Below are 18191 nucleotides of genomic sequence, written 5' to 3'. Positions count from 1 at the left end.
TGACAATTATGTAGATCAAACTCAAATGGATGTTTGTTACCATGCATAGAAAGAACATCAAACATATATTCATCAACAAGTTGATCAAGTATCTCAGCACGAAAAACAGAATGATCTTCAGATGGATGTTTCATGGCATCAAGAATGTTAAAATGAATAACAATATCACCAAATTCCATAGACAATGTGCCTGCATAAACATCTATTTTGGTTCGGGCTGTTTTCATAAATGGTCTGCCTAAAATAATTGGAACTGAACCATGTGAGAATCCCTCTTCCATATCAAGAACATAAAAATCAACGGGGAAAATAAGTTCATCAACCCTCACCAGTACATCCTCTATGAAACCTGCAGGGTAAGCAACACTTCTATTTGCCAAATGAATTACCACATCTATGGATTGCAAAGGTCCAAGTGATAAAGAATTGAAAATAGACAGAGGCATGACACTCATTGATGCTCCTAAGTCTAGCATGGCATTCTTAAAATTGTTGTTCCTAATAATGCAAGGTACACAGAAAGTACCTGGGTCTTTACATTTTTTAGGAATGTGAGGAACATATTTACCTATCAATGCGGACACGTTTCTACCCATGCTAATCCTTTCATTTCCCTTAAGCTTCCTCTTGTGGGTGCACAACTCCTTTAAAAACTTGGCATATCTTGGAATTTGTTTGAGAGCATCCAACAGAGGTATATTCACTTCTACCTTCCTGAAAGTCTCTAAGATCTCCTTATCTACCTCTTCCATCTTTTTGTTAGGAATTGCTCTAGGTGGAAATGGAAGAGGAATAAGAGGTTTTCGTACATCAGAATTTCTAGAAGAAGGTCCTTCATGGTCAGGAGGCTGTCTCTTTTGTCCATCTATCTCATTCTCTCTTTCAGGTGTCGGTTCTACTACTGGGATAGGCACTTCAGTTTGCTTACCATACCTCAAAGTGATGGCACTCACGTTTCTCGGATTCTGCACAGCTTAAGAAGGCAGCTTGTCAGAGTTTTGGGACTGAGCTTGGTTCAATTGAGTGGCCATCTGCCCCATCTGATTTGTCAAACTCTGAATGGAGGCTCTTGTCTCTTGCTGAAACTGCATATTCTGTATTGTCATTTGCCTCACTAACTCCTCTAAGGAAGGTTGAGAAGGGGCCTCAATTGATTGTTGTCTCTGTTGCTGTTGTTATTGTTGCATTGGAGGAGGAACGTATGGCCTGCTAGGACCAGCAGCATTTTGGAAGGAAGGAGCAGACTGTTGTTGTTGTTGTTGAGGGCTAGACCATCTGAGATTTGGGTGATTCCTCCATCCGGGATTGTATCTGTTGCTGGAGAGATCATAATTGTTCTGTTGTGGTTGATTTTGCTGTTGAGTTTGAGGGGGTCTATTGTAAATGTTTGCAGCATAAGCTTCAGCCTGCTCAATTGCTCCAGATTGCTGCATAGAAGGGCAAAGGTCTGTATGGTGGTCGGCAAAGGAGCATAAACCACAGACTCTTGCGACAGGTACAGATTTCTGATTCATGGCCAGCTGGGTTACCAGGTTAACCAAGGCATCTAGTTTACCCTCAAGCTTCTTAGTTTCAGCTGATGAAGATGAATTTGTGGCTACCTCATGCACTCCTCTAATGACAATAGCATCATTTCTGGCACTAAATTGTTGGGAATTGGAAACCATCTTCTAAATTAAATTCCTGGCTTCAGCAGGGGTCATGTCTCCAAGGGCTCCACCACTAGCAGCATCAATCATACTTCTCTCCATGTTACTAAGTCCTTCATAAAAATATTGGAGAAGAAGTTGCTCAGAAATATTGTGGTGAGGGCAACTGGCGCATAATTTTTTGAATCTTTCCCAGTATTCATATAGGCTTTCTCCACTGAGTTGCCTGATGCCTGAAATATCCTTTCTGATGGCAGTGGTCCTAGAAGCAGGGAAAAATTTTCTCTAAGAACACTCTCTTTAGGTCATCCCAGCTTGTAATGGACCTTGGAGCAAGGTAGTATAGCCAATCTTTTGCCACTCCCTCCAAAGAATGAGGAAAGGACTTCAGAAAGATGTAATCTTCTTGGACATCTGGAGGTTTCATGGTGGAGCAGACAATATGGAATTCTTTCAGATGTTTATGAGGGTCTTCACCTACAAGACCATGAAACTTGGGAAACAAGTGGATCAGTCCAGTTTTAAAAACATATGGGACATCCTCATCAAGGTATTGAATGCACAGGCTTTCATAAGTGAAATCAGGTGCAGCCATTTCCCTTAGAGTCCTCTCACGAGGTGGAGGTTGAGCCATATATTTCAATATGAAAATTGGTAGTGGAATGCTCAAAATTAGGATGTTCAAAATTAGAATGCCCAAAATCAGGATGTTCAAAATTAGAATGCCCAAAATCAGGATGTTCAAAATTACCAACAACAAAATGCTCAGATTCACCAGTAACAAATTGTTCGGGATGCTCAAAAGGCACAAAATGTTCAGGGTAATCAAGATGCACACTATGCCTAACTAATCTATGAAATGTTCTATCTATTTCAGGATCAAAGGGTTGTAAGTCACCTGGATTGCCTCTAGTCATGCACTATATGCAGCAGTTCATGTGTTTCTCAAACAGGGCAAAAAAGGTGGGTTAAAACTACAGCTATACTCAAACGATATCCAAATTAGCTAAAATTTTGTGAGCAACACCCTAAAATCATGAAAAGATAGCACAAAAAGTTTCAGACAAAAATTCAAAGTCTAACTATGGAAACTGCCTAAGGAAAGTTTCGAAAAATAGAACAATAAAACTTGAAAAAAAAAACTAGTAAACATGCGATTATGGATAGTTAGAGACCTCAACCCAGCTTTGTTGGGTTGTCACAGTATGGGAAATTTTTTTTCTACCCCAAATACATATATAATAATAGGAGTGAATAGACAATTTAGTCCCGGAGATTGTACCCATTTTGCATATTAGTCCCTAACTTAATATTAAATTCAAAAAAGTCCCTATCTTTGCATAAGTGTTGCAAAATAGTCCTCCCATTAAATTTTAAAGTAACGCCGTTAGTGAGGTCAATTTTAGTGCCACATGGACTATCCAACGTGGCATGACACGTGGACGTGCCTCCTAAAAGATGCCACGTCATTTAATGATAACAAAACGAGTAAATAGGCAATTTAGTCCCTGACTTTGTACCCCTGTTGCATATTAGTCCCTAGCTTAATGAAAAATTCAAAATAGTCCCTATCTTCTGGATAAGTGTTGCAAAATAGTCCCTAACTTAAAAGATGCCAAAAATCATGCTTAAAGTGTCCATGCATTGCAAAGGTTGTGCCTTGCACGATTTTTGGCAGCACAGATTCCTCCTTGGATTCCTTGTCATCTTTTGATTCCTTGTCATCTTTCCTTGTCATCTTTTGAAACTAAAGGCAGAAGAAGGAACAAAAACGAAATTGCAATTGGAAGCAGAAAATGGAAAAATGAATTCACGTGAACAGTAATACAAAGCTAAAAACATAAAACCCTCAAACTCTCTGGACTCAGCTTGGGTATTCTCTCCTGAAGAATAGAATAATCTCGAATCCCAAGGCTGTGTTGTTTTTAAAGTTCACACAAAGTCACTGGCCCTGATTACATTATTTTGGCCCAAAACGAAATAAAAACTGAACGCAATAAAATGAAATTAGACGAAATCTAATAAAAGTGTCTGCTCTCTTCAAGTCCAATCTGGCTCAGCCCAATTGCTTATAATTATCCTGAAATTGAATTAAAAACACCAAATTAGTCAAGTGGGCCCAATTGATAAAACTGAATAATAAATTTGACAATTAGAGTTAATCAGTAATTAAATTGGTGACAAAAAGGGTTAAGAAATAGGAGAAAATAATGACACATCAAAGATACATACCATATTTGGTGTTAAAATGAGATTCTCATAATCGCTTAGGCTAGAAACCACTTTAATGTGATCAAAATACAAGCTGGAAATTATAGAGGTGAATTTGGTAAGTCAAATCAGATACTGGTCCGCCAAACCAAACTTTTTCCTATAAATTTAACTCAACCTTTCCTCTATGTCGCAATTGTAACGACCTGCCTCGTCGCTACGATATCCACACTCTAATATATGCTAATTTCAATTTTTATAAAAGAACTCCCTTAATTTTGCTTATGAAAATAGAAGTGATTTTGTCACAACATACATTCATCCAACAACATGCCATTACTTAAGTGAATATACATAATTATATAGAAACAGTAACTCGGTACACGTCATACACATAAACGAAAATTAAATATGTTCATAAGTATAATTAAAATCCAAGTTTTACATCTTTGATTCGATAAAATAAAACTTCAAAACCAACTACGGAGGAGTTGATCACAAAACACAACTCCCTCCCAAAATAATGCCAACGTCATCACGTCGGCTCGGCGGCTCCTCACCAGAATCTTACTCCTTGCACCCTGCCACTATCATTCTGCTCCCACAAACAAAGTTCATGATCATCACAGGTATCAACCATTGCAAGGGTGAGTTCATTATAAAAAGAACCAATACCAAAACCAAATAACCACAATTAGCAAGGAACATAGGTAAACATGATGAGCATACACAACATTCATTATTCAACACTCGTATCCAACAAATACTCATCATCCACATCCAACAATTACTCATCATCCATTCATGGACCCAATCAAGATTGCACAGAATGATGCATGCACCTGACTCAACACTCAGATGCAATGTGGTACGTACCAACAACAACCAAATCTCAGGAAATAGCCTAAGCGTGTCCACACGACACTCTCACTTAGGGAACTGTGTTGAGTTTGTTGAGACCACCCGGGTGTGCATGTAATAGCCCCCCTCCCATAGGTGATCAGCCTGGGAGCCCAAAGGTGTTCCCTACCAGGTGACAAGCCCCCTAGTACAAAGTACACTTGGCCACAGTTACTCTATTTCCTGTGTTGTATGAGCTATGATCACGGCCAAAAGTAAGTGCCAAAAACCATGGACCAATTAAAGCACCTAAGCATCCCCTCAGAAATGCTTAGATTCTCTAACCACGCTAGTTACCCACGTCTGGGTCATCCAACAAGGTCAGTGCACTCTACCCCCCATGACATACACTCAATACAACGTATGATTGTGGCCAAAAGCTAGTGCCAAAGACCCTGGAAGGTCAGTGCACAGTGCCCCCCATGACATACACAACATCCAACGTATGATCATGGCCAAAAGCTAGTGCCAAAGACCCTGGAAGGTCAGTGCACAGTGCCCCCCACGAACATACACAACATCCAACGTATGAACGTGGCCAAAAGCTAGTGCCGAAGACCCTGGAAGGTCAGTGCACAGTGCCCCCCACGAACATACACAACATGCACATGCCAATCCATTTCCAACATCAATCAACATTCCATTTCCATGTCATTTTCAACATAAATATCATCTCGTCTCAACGACGTTATCAACAACAACAACAACAACCTCATTTCATATTCACATATTCATCAATAATAACAATTCATGTTGACATGGTCTTTATTAACATCGTCATCTCAAATCAATATCATCATAGTTATCATTATCATCACATATCAATTAAAATCCTCAATAGGAACATCAACAACAAATCGCATTTTGCACACACACACACACACACACACATATCTTTCATGCCTGAGATTCACACTCACAGTCTTCAAACAACACAATTCAAACAAACACAACAATATCATTCATCACAATACATATATATATCGCATCCCATTCGTCAAAACATAATTTCTCCTGAAAAACCAGCATGCATATCAATAACAGTTATATCGCATCCCATTAGTTAAAAACATTATTCCTTTTTGGAAAACTCACATGCAAATCAAGGACAATTATATCGCATCCCATTAGTTAAAAACATAATTTTCTTGGAAGAAAAATCAGCATGCAACAGGGATAGGCAGGTATCCTCATAGCTAGGTTCCCTGACCCTAGTTATGGTGTTAAAACGGTAAATTTTATAATAAACTCCCCTCACCTATCGTGAGCTACCCCGCGGGTTCCTCGTCGCGTCACTTGAAGATTCCTTTTCGTCCTTGCTCGTCGATTCCATGCAAGCCTCTACCATGCCAAAATGAAGGAGACTTGATATGGATTTCAGAAAACAAAGCTAACAACAATGCTCTGGGTCAAACACCCACGTTACTTCATGAAAGAGCTGAGAGCATTTCGGGTTTTACAAAGGGATATCATTTGGAAATTTCGACCATGCCAATGTGACCGGGGTTCAGTGTAGGTTACGAAAATAACATGCATTTCATGAAAGGATAATGTTTACAAAGTCTCTTTCTCTAAGGTTTTTAAAAGGAAGCATAAGACATGCAATGGCGGTTCCAAAGTCAGAAAAGAAGCAAAGACAAGCTGAAACTAACAAGAAACAAGTGTAGAACCATGGTTACCTCGAAGGAAAATGAAAGGTCAGACTAGGGTTTCGTTCTCTACCGAAGCCGCGAGCCAAGTTGGAAGATTCTGCTTCGGTCGAAGGGTTCCTCTTAGTGTGGGGTTGCAACGGAGAACAACGGCGGTTTGTGGTGGCTAATGGAGGCTGTGGGTGATGGAGAAAGTGTTTGGGACGTTAGAAATGGCTTTGGAAGAAAGAAAGAAGAATAAATGGTGTTTTTCCTAAGCTACACGAAAGCAAAGGCTGAAAATGCTCAAGTGAGAAATGGTCTTGGACACGGAAACATCGCGCACACTCTAGACATCTTCTCGAAGATCCCAATGGTCAGATCGTGGACAAGTGTCTTGTAAAGCTGCAAACCAAATTTCGCGAAGATCCAACAGTTAACGAAGGCTGGGCAGTGTTTTTACTGAGGCAGCTCATGTAACTTCCTCAAGAAGCTTCCTCGTGGCTTCTTTGAGAATCTAGATCCTTATCTACCCACACCCCTTTATTAACTAAATTAACCTCCTTGAAAATAATTACGGATAAAAATAATGCAAAAAATATAATCAATCATCAAACATACTTATTAATTTTATATATATATATATATATATATCAGGGTGTTACAACAATCATATTTCATAGCATATAAGATAGTAAAGCTTGTAAGACATGGATTTAGAAAACAAGCCAAACTTGAGTGGAATCATATTGAAATGCAAACCACATAGTCATATATCACAACCTATAAATATTCAGTCATACTAACCAAATATTAAGGGAAATACTAAGTGTTCTAATGTCATAATAATAGTCAAATACACGGCTAGAAATCAAAATACTAATAATAATAATGTCTAAACTGATGGTGGTGGAGGTAAATCAAGGCAGTTGTAATTAACTAAGTACTAAATACTTAAAACATAACCAATGTCCAGAGAATAAATAAATCACATAATGTCAAATTATTCACAAAACATAATAAAAGCATGTGTATTAAACAAGTTATAAGTCATCATAACATAAAACAAATCATTTGTCTAAGTCACTGGCATCTAGAAGTCCTAATTCTCCTCTAATGGTGTAGAAGGAATCTTTGGGTAGTGGTTTTGTGAAGATATCTGCGAGTTGATGTTTGGTATCTACAAATTCTAGAACACAGTCACCTTTTAGGACATGATCTCTAAGAAAATGATGCCTAATTTCTATGTGCTTGGTTCTAGAATGGAGGACTGGGTTCTTAGATATATTTATGGCACTTGTGTTGTCACATTTTATGGGAATATGGTCTAATACAATCCCATAATCAGATAGTTGTTGTTTCATCCATAGAATCTGTGCACAACAACTACCAGCAGAGATATATTCTACTTCAGCTGTGGATAATGCTACACTATTTTGCTTCTTGTTGTGCCAAGAGACAAGAGCAGATCCTATGAATTGACATGTGCCACTAGTGCTCTTCCTATCTGTTTTGGATCCAGCAAAATCTGAATCTGAGTATCCTACTAAATTGCATAAAGAATTTTTTGGGTACCATAATCCTAAGTTAACTCTTCCTAAGAGATATCTTATGATCCTTTTTACTGCAGTTAAATGTGAAAACTTTGGATTTGATTGAAATCTTGCAGACATGCACACACTAAACATAATATCTGGCCTACTTGCAGATAAGTAGAGATCCAATCATACCTCTATATTGCTTTTCATCAACGGGTTGACCAGACTTATCTTTATCAAGGTAGCAACCAGTGCTCATAGGAGTAGCCAAGTGTTTTGAGTTCTCCATTCCGAATTTCTTGATGAGTTCCTTGCAATATTTTACTCGATTGACAAAGATCCCATCATTTGTTTGTTTGATTTGTAGTCCAAGAAAGTAGTTTAACTCACCCATCATGGACATCTCAAACTCACTTTGCATGTCAATAGAAAACTCCTTGCTCAAAGATTCATTAGTAGATCCAAAGATTATATCATCAACATAAATTTGTACCAATAAGATATCATTATCCTTCTTCTTTATGAATAAGGTGGTATCTACCTTTCCTCTAATGAAATTCTTTTCTAATAGGAATTTACTTAATCTTTCATTCCAAGCCATAGGTGCTTGTTTTAACCCATAAAGTGCTTTCTTTAACCTATAGACATGATCTAATTTTTGTGAGTCTTCAAACCTGGGAGGTTGTTCTACATATACTTCCTCTTGGATTAGACCATTTAAGAATGCACTCTTGACATCCATTTGATATAATTTAAAATTCATAATAGATGCATAGGCTAAAAGCATTCTAATGGCTTCTAATCTAGCTACAGGTGCAAATGTTTCTTCATAGTCTATACCTTCTTTTTGGTTGTATCCTTTTACAACTAGTCTAGCTTTATTTCTTTACTATACCATTTTCATCTAGTTTATTTCTAAATACCCACTTAGTTCCTATAATGGGGTAGTTATGCGGTTTCTCAACTAGTTCCCAAACATTATTTCTCTCAAATTGATTTAACTCTTCTTGCATAGCAACTATCCATTGATCATCTATTATGGTTTCATTAAAGTTTTTAGGTTCTATTATAGAAACAAATGCCATGTTATTGCATAAATCTTTGAGAGAGTGTCTAGTTGTTACCCCTTTTGAGATATCTCCAATGATATTGTCAAGAGGATGATTTCTTGAAGTTTTCCATTCTTTGGGAAGATCATCATTTTCTTAGGCTATATCATCTTGAACATCCTTGTTTTCTTCATTTCTCTTCCTTTTTAGATTTCTTTCTTGATTGTGCATATCTTCCAAAGAATCTGCAATATCATCAAGAAACTCCTTTCTCGGAGAGGTAATATTAGTTTCATCAAAAGTAACATGTATTGATTCCTCAATTGTCATGGTTCTTTTGTTGTATATCCTAAAGGCTTTGCTATGTATGGAATAACCAAGGAAGATACCCTCATCCGCCTTAGCATCAAATTTTCCTAGGCTTTCTTTACCATTGTTTAGGACAAAACATTTACATCCAAAAACATGTAAATGAGCAATGTTTGGTTTTCTATTGTTAAATAGTTCATATGGGGTTTTCTTAAGAATGGGTCTTATTAAGGCTCTATTCATAATATAACATGCGGTGTTGACAGCTCTTGCCCAAAAATATTTTGGAAGTGGAGTGTCATTTAAAAGGGTTCTAGCTATTTCTTCTAGAGATCTATTTTTCCTTTCTACCACACCGTTTTGTTGGGGTGTCCTAGGTGCAGAAAAGTTGTGTTTTATGCCATGTTCATCACAAAACATTTCAAAATCATTGTTTTCAAATTCACCTCCATGATCACTTCTAATGGAGATAATTTTAAGATTTTTCTTATTTTGGATGACTTTGGCAAGTCTTTTAAATGCATGAAATGCATAATTTTTATGAGTAAGAAATAAAGTCCAAGGATACCTAGAATAGTCATCAACAATTACTAATGCATAGTAACTACCACCAAAACTCAGGATCCTAGAGGGCCCAAACAAATCTATATGCAGTAATTGTAATGGTTGAGTGGTAGGGACAATATTTTTAGATTTAAAAGATGTTCTTGTTTGTTTACCTTTTTGGCATGCATCACATAATTTATCTTTTTCAAACTTTAATTTTGGTAAACCAACAACTAGGTCTTTTGAGGTTAATCTATTTAGATGATCAATGTTAATGTGAGCAATTCTCTTATGCCATAACCAAGGATCACTATCTTTACTTAGAAAGCATCAATCATTTTTCAGATTTTTGTTTCAAATCAATCATGTAAACATTATTTTCTCTGAAACCTATATGCTCAATATCTTTGTCATGTTCATGCTTGATAACACATTTTTCAAAATAAAAAGATACTTTATATCGTCTATCACATAATTGACTAACACTTAATAGGCTATGCTTTAAACCTTCTACAAGTAGCACATTTTCAATAGGAGTAGAGGAACTCGTACCTATTTTGCCGACTCCAATGATTTTGCCTTTGTTGTTGTCGCCGTATGTAACATGTCCACTTTTCTTGGGAGAAATGGTTGTAAACTTGGATACATTTCCCATCATATGCTTGGAACATCCACTGTTGATGTACCACTTCTTCCTTACAGATTCTTCCTTGTTATTCTCATGAGATTTTGTCATGAGACATAAGTTGGCTTGGTCTTCATCATAATCTTGAAATGATTTCAGATTTGACCTATTCTTAAAAATACTTTTGAAAAACAGAATTTAAAGAGGTCATTTATCTTGAAGTTGTGAAACTTTTCTCAAGATACCTGCTCTGATACCACTTGTTGGATCAAGTGGCCTTGGAATAATTAAGAAGGGGGGTTGAATTAATTATAAGTGTGTCTTGACTAATTAAAAAATTATCCTTCTTAATATTACTAGAATAAATTAGGCTTTACGACTAAGTTATGAGGAAGTAAAGAACAAAAACAATAACTTAGACAATACTAAAGCGGAAATAAAAGAACACAGCGGAAAAGTAAAGAGTGTAGGGAAGAAGAAGACAAACACAAGATTTATACTGGTTCAGCCACAATCCGTGCCTACGTCCAGTCCCCAAGAAACCAACAGTTCTTGAGATTTCTTTCAACCTTGTAAAATCCTTTACAAGCCAAAGATCCACAAGGGATGTACCCTCCCTTGTTCTCTTTGAACAACCAAGTGGATGTACCCTCCACTTGAACTGACCCACAAGAGATGTACCCTCTCTTGTTCTCAATACAACAACCCAAGTAGATGTACCCTCTACTTGTACCACGATGGATGTACCCTCCAATGTGTTAAGACAAAGGATTTTTAGGCGATTAGTCCTTTGAATCTTTGTAAGGGGAAACAAAAGATATCTCAGGCGGTTAGTCCTTTGAAATATTTTGTTTAAGGGGAAGGGAAGAGTCGAAAGAATTCTCAGGCGGTTAGTCCTTTGAATTCTCTTGGAAAGAGAAAAGGGAGACACAAAAGAATTCAGGCGGTTAGTCCTTTTATTCTTTTGGCAAAGGGAGAAGAGAATGAAAAAGAGTAGTACAAGTTTTTGAATAATGAACTTTTCTTGGAAGAGAAAGTATTGAACAAAAACTCTTAAAAAGAAGTTGAGAAAATGAATCAGACATTTTTGTAAAAAACTTGTTATGAAATTCATGCCATGGTCACATATTTATAATCATTTGATGACTCAAGTTAAAGTTTGTGACTCTTGGCAATTTCTTTAAAACTAGTCACCTTTTAAAAATTGTGACTCTTTTGAAAACTAGTCACTTAAAAACTTGACTTTTGAAAAAAAAATCTTCAGAAACAAGTCACTTTAAGAATTGTGACTTTTGGTAATTTATTTTTCAAAATCAGTCACTGGTAATCGATTACCATTAAGGTGTAATCGATTACACATCAACAGATGTGACTCTTCATGTTTAAATTTGAAAATCAAAACATTTAGAAACACTGGTAATCAATTACAAGTATTATATAATCGATTACACAAGTTAAAAAAGATTTGAAAATGTTTTATCACTAGTTGTGACTCTTGCAATTTGAATTCTAACGTTTTAAAACATTGGTAATCGATTACATGCTCATGGTAATCGATTACAGCTTTGTAGATCAGTTTTGAAAACAATGCTGGCTACTGGTAATCGATTACTATCTTATGGTAATTGATTACCAGAGACTGAAACTCTTTGGTAAAATATTTTGTGAAAAATTCTTGTGCTACTCAATGTTTTGAAAAAACTTTTTTGTACTTATTTTGATTGAATCTTCTCTTGATTCTTGAATCTTGAGTCTTGAATCTTGATCTTGTTTGTTCTTGAATCTTTAGAATTTGCTTAACTCTTGATTCTTTGGCATCATCAAAATAATTTTGGAAGGCATTGCTTCCACACAATATTCTTAACTTATAGATTTAAAAGGGGATTTAGAAGTCAATTAAATGAATTTTTTTAACTTAATTCACCCCCCTCTTAAGTTATTGAGGCCACTTGTCCAACAAGTGGTATCAGAGCTTGATTCTTATATAAAGTTTAGAAACTTCAAGAATAACAATGGCCTCATCAAACTTCCTATTTCCCAAAGGAAACTCCATTAATAGGCCTCCTATATTTAATGGTGTGGGCTATCATTAGTGGAAAACTCGCATGTAAATCCTCATAGAGGCTATAGATTTAAACATCTGAGAAGCTATTGAAATTGGTCCTTACATCCCTATAATGGTAGTAGGAAATACAACTATAGAAAAACTTAGGGAACAAGGGATGAAAAGGAAAGAAGAAGGGTACAATATAACTTAAAGGCTAAAAATATAATTACCTCTACATTAGGAATGGATGAATACTTTAGAGTCTCAAATTGAAAGAATGCAAAAGAAATGTGGGATACATTACAAGTAACCCATGAAGGAACAATAGATGTTAAGAGATCTAGAATAAACACCCTAACACATGAATATGAACATATCAGAATGAATCAAAATGAGACCATACAAGATATGCAAAATAGATTTACACATATAGTTAATCATCTTGCATCATTAGGAAAGATATTTCCTAATGAGGATCTTATTAACAAAGTTCTAAGATGTTTAAGCAGGGAATGACAACCAAAGGTAACTGCAATTGCAGAATCAAGAGATCTCACTAACATGTCTCTTGCAACTCTTTTTGGAAAGCTTCAGGAACACGAAATAGAACTTATGAGACTAAATCAACATGAAGAAAATGACAAGAAAAAGAAAGGCATTGCACTTAAAGCCTCATCTTCTATTCAAGAAGAAAGTGATAGAGAAAACTTGAATGAAATAGACGAAGATGATGATTTTAGTTTCTTCATAAAGAGATTCAACAAGTTTCTAAGGAACAAAGGAAATCAAAGAAGAACAAATTTCAATCCAAAGAAAAAAGGAGAAGGCTCTCCTTCTATTCCAAAGTACTATGAATGTAATCAACCTGGACATCTAAGAGTTGATTGCCCCTGTTTCAAGAAAAGAATGGAGAAGTCTGACAAGAAAAATTTCAAAGGCAAAAAAGCAAAGAAAGCTTACATCACTTGGGAAGATAACGATATAGATTCATCAGGAGATTCAGAAAATGAAGTCTTGAATCTGAGTCTCATAGCCAAAAACTATGATAGCGAATAAGAGGTAACATCTTCTAACAATAACCTACTATTTCCTTTGATGAACTTCAAGATGCATTTAATGACTTGCATGAAGAATCAATCAAACTTGTTACGCACTTTGGTTTATATTCTTCAATGTATGTCTTGTGAATGATTAATAGTATATGTTTGTCTTATACTTGTTATGCACTTTGGCTTTTTGTTGATGCCAAAGGGGGAGAGAAATAGGAGTTAAATCAAGAACTCACATAAGTAATCAACTTAATTTCAAGTAAAGCATAAACTCAAAAACAAAGGGGGAGAATTTAAGTGAGTGATCAACTAGGAAAAAGTGTGTGTGTGTGTTTCTTGATTTCAGAGTTGTCATCATCAAAAAGGGGGAGATTGTACAAGCAAACTTCATTGCTTCATGATGATGAATCAAGATTGATTCAAGGTGTTTTGATGATAACAAAGATGATGACAAAAAGCCCAAGAAAATGATTTCAAGATTGAGTCAAGAACAATTCAAGAATCAAGAGAAAGATTCAAGAGAAAGTTTCATCAAGAAGATTCAAGATTCAAGATTCAAGAATAATCAAGATCAAGATTCAAGACTCAAAGATTCAAGAATCAAGATAATACTTAATCAAGATAAGTATTAAAAGGTTTTTTAAAACATTGAGTAGCACAAGAAGTTTTCACAAAATCATTACCAAAGAGTTTTACTCTCTGGTAATCGATTACCAGATTGTAGTAATCGATTACCAGTGTTTTAAAACATTAAGATTTTCAAAATTCAAAATGAAGAGTCACATATGTTGATGTGTAATCGATTACACCTTTATGGTAATCGATTACCAGTGACAATTTTTGAAAAATTCATTTCCAAAAGTCACAATTCTTCAAATGACTTGTTTTTGAAGATTTTTTCAAAAGTCATAACTTTTTAAGTAATTAGTTTTAAAGGAATTGCCAAGAGTTACAAGTTTTGACTTGAGTCATCAAGAAAATATAAATATGTGACCTTGGCATGAAACATTCATTCATATCAATCATCTCTTTCAATCATTCTATCTTTCAATCTATCTTTCAACATCTTCTTTCATTTCTTTCAGAACTTTCTGGTTTCTTCTTCTCTTCATCTTTCTAAAAGTTTTTGTTCAAAACTTTATCTTCCAAGAAAAGTTCTTTGTTCAAAAACTTGTGTTATTCATTTTTTTCACTCCCTTCTCCCTTTGCCAAAAAGAATTCGCCAAGGACTAACCGCTTGAATTATTTTTGTATCTCTCTTCTCCCTTTTCCAAAAGAACGAAGGACTAACCGCCTGAATTCTTTTGTGTCTCCCTTCTCCCTTGTCAAAGAATTCAAAATGACACAGTCTGAGAATTTTTTTGATTCTTCCCTTTCCCATAAACAAATGATTTCAAAGGACTAACCGCCTGAGAATTCTTTTGTTTCCCCCTTCACAAAGTTTCAAAGGACTAACCGCCTGAGAACTTTGTCTTAACACATTGGAGGGTACATCCTTTGTGGTACAAGTAGAGGGTACATCTACTTGGGTTGTTGTGACTGAGAACAAGAGAGGGTACATCTCTTGTGGATCAATTCTAGTGGAGGGTACATCCACTAGGTTGTTCAAAGAGAACAAGGGAGGATACATCCCTTGTGGATCTTTGCTTGTAAAGGATTTTACAAGGTTGAAAAGAAATCTCAAGGACCGCAGGTCGCTTGGGGACTGGATGTAGGCACGGATTGTTGCCGAACCAGTATAAAACTCTTGTGTTTGTCTTCTTCTTCCCTACACTATTTATTTTCCGTTGTGCACTTTAATTACCGCTTTTACTTTTGGTTAAGTTTATATTCCTATTCTTTACTTTCTTAACAACATAGTAAAAGCCTAAGAAGGGTAAATTTTAATTAGTAAAGATTCATCAATAATTAATTCAACCCCCTTTCTTAATTATTCCGAGGTCACTTGATCCAACAAGTGGTATCAGAGCAGGTATCTTGTTGAAAGTTTAACCACTTCAAGATTCATGGCCTCTTCAAATCCTTTGTTTCCTGAAGGAAATTCCATTCATAGACCACTCATTTTCAATGGTGAAGGTTACCATTATTGGAAAACCCGTATGCAGATTTTCATTGAAGCCATAGATTTAAACATTTGGGAAGCAATAGAAATAGGACCATACATACCCACTGTAGTAGATGTAAGCACAAGCACCACAACACAAAAACCTAGAGATAAGTGGACAGAAAAAGATAGAAGAAGAATCCAGTATGATCTTAAAGCCAAAAATATTATTACTTCAGCCCTAGGAATAAATGAGTATTTTAGAGTGTCAAATTGCACAAATGCCAAGGAGATGTGGGATACTCTCCAACTTACACATGAAGGAACCACTGATGTAAAAAGATCTAGAGTCAATACCCTTACACATGAGTATGAATTGTTTAGGATGAACCCTAATGAAAACATCAATAGCATGCAGAAAAGATTTACACATATAGTTAACCATCTTGCCTCTTTAGGAAAAATATTCCCTAATGAAGATTTAATTAATAAAGTTTTCAGATGCTTAAGTAGGGAATGGCAGCCCAAGGTAACTGTTATTTCTTAAAGTAAAGATCTCTCTTCTATGTCTCTAGCTACTTTGTTTGGAAAATTGCAGGAACATAAAATGGAACTCCAACGTCTTAATCAAAATGAAGAAACCGAAAAAAAGAAGAGAAGTATAGCACTTAAAGCCTCATCATCAATACAAGAAGAAAATGAAGAAAAAGATTCAGATGATGAAGAAGACTTCTCACTCGTTGTGAAGAAGTTCCAGAAATTTGTCAAGAGAAGAAGAATAGAGAGGCGTCAGAACTTTAACAATGGAAGAAGATCACAAGAAGACTCTCAAGTTCTTAGATGTTACAAATGCAATCAACTTGGTCACATCAAAGCTAATTGTCATTCAAATGAAGAATGGCCTGAGAAAAGTGATAAGAAAAGGTATGATGAAAGAAGAACCAAGAAGGCCTACATTGCATGGGACGACAATGATTCATCCGATGGTTCTGAAAAGGAGATCAATCTTCTAACCAAGGATTATGAGAGTGACGAGAACTTCTCTCAAGAAGTTTAAACAAAAAGCAAAAGTATGACTTTCATCTTCAAAGATCTAGACACCTTTAATCATGAAAAAGGTAATATCAAAACCATTCTCTTTTGAAATTTTATTTTGGTTGATATTTCTCTTTCAATTAATTTGATTATGATGACTAACAAATTTTTATTTGTTTATCTTTATTGATTGAGATTGTGAGTATGTGGTTAAATATTCTTGATTGTGTTATTTTTTCTTTCTCAAAGCATGAAGTCTACTTTTGAGTATTTTGATAGTGTCTATGATTATTATTCTTCAATACTTGTGTTGATTTTTTTTTTTATATAATTTCATGTATACATGATTTTTTTTAATTATGCATGATTTTGAATATGTATTACTTGATTAAGATTCATTCATAAAGTATTTTTAAATATATATATTTTTCTTTAAGAAAGTATTTTGATACTCATTCAAATTTTTCCTTAAAAATCAATAAGCTTTTATTTTTTTTGGTGAAAATGCTCTTTGGTAATCGATTACCATATTAGTGTAATCGATTACAGGCAGTTATTTTTGGCTAATATGCTCTCTGGTAATCGATTACCATATTAGTGTAATCGATTACCACGCGTCCCTACACCTATATATACAAATTTCAAAATCAGAAATCTGCAACCTCTCTTATTTTCGAAAACCCTCGTTCCTAATTCTCTCTTCTCCCATATCTCTTATTTTCGAAAACCCTGCACCTATAGTTGATGATTATTTAAGATTCACATGGACATTATTTCTCACTCACAAAAGAGATATTTTTCATGCTTTTAAGAAACTTGCTAAAATCATTCAAAACAAGAAAAATCTCTATATTGCATCTATTAGGAGTGATCATGGAAGAGAATTTGAAAATAAGGATTTTGAATCATTTTGTGATGAAAATGGCATTGAACACAATTTTTTTGCACCTAGAACCCCTCAACAAAATGGAGTAGTTGAGAGGAAAAATAGATCTTTAGAAGAAATAGCCAGAACTTTGCTTAATGATACAAATCTTCCTAAATATTTTTGGGCTGAAGCTATTAATCCTGCATGCTACATAATGAATAGAGCTTTAATTAGACCAATCTTAAAGAAAACTCCATATGAATTGTACAAAGGAAGAAAACCAAACATTTCTCATCTTCATGTTTTTGGATGTAAATGTTTTGTGCTAAAAAATGGGAAAGACAACTTAGGTAAGTTTGATGCAAAATCTGATGAAGGTATATTCCTTGGCTATTCCTTGAATAGTAAAGCTTTTAGAATTTATAACAAAAGAATTATGATTATTGAAGAATCTATCCATGTTTCTTTTGATGAGACTAACCCTATAAGGCCAAGAAAAGAAACACTTGATGATATTACAGATTCATTAGAAGACATGCACATTGATGCGAAAGGAAATGGAAATGAAGAAGACTTTCAAATTGATGAAAACAAAACAAATATAGATCTTTCAATGGAGTGGAGAACTTCAAAATATATATAAGTAGTTTGGACAATATAAAATTCATTGTGTACCATTGGATTGACAATATC

The 18191-nt window shown here is 35.2% G+C and overlaps 1 non-coding gene across 1 annotated transcript; it reads left to right on the top strand.

The window, feature by feature from the left end:
- The first annotated feature begins 1797 nt into the window (after positions 1-1797).
- On the top strand, positions 1798-1904 carry LOC114372736. Its single transcript, XR_003658303.1, has one exon. It is a non-coding gene; the product is annotated as a small nucleolar RNA R71 (small nucleolar RNA).
- Positions 1905-18191: the final 16287 nt, after the last annotated feature.

This window comes from Glycine soja, chromosome 10 (assembly GCF_004193775.1).
Source record: "Glycine soja cultivar W05 chromosome 10, ASM419377v2, whole genome shotgun sequence".
Lineage (NCBI taxonomy): Eukaryota > Viridiplantae > Streptophyta > Magnoliopsida > Fabales > Fabaceae > Glycine > Glycine soja.
Note: the sequence above shows the minus strand (reverse complement) of the source record. Positions and strands in the feature narration are given on the sequence as shown.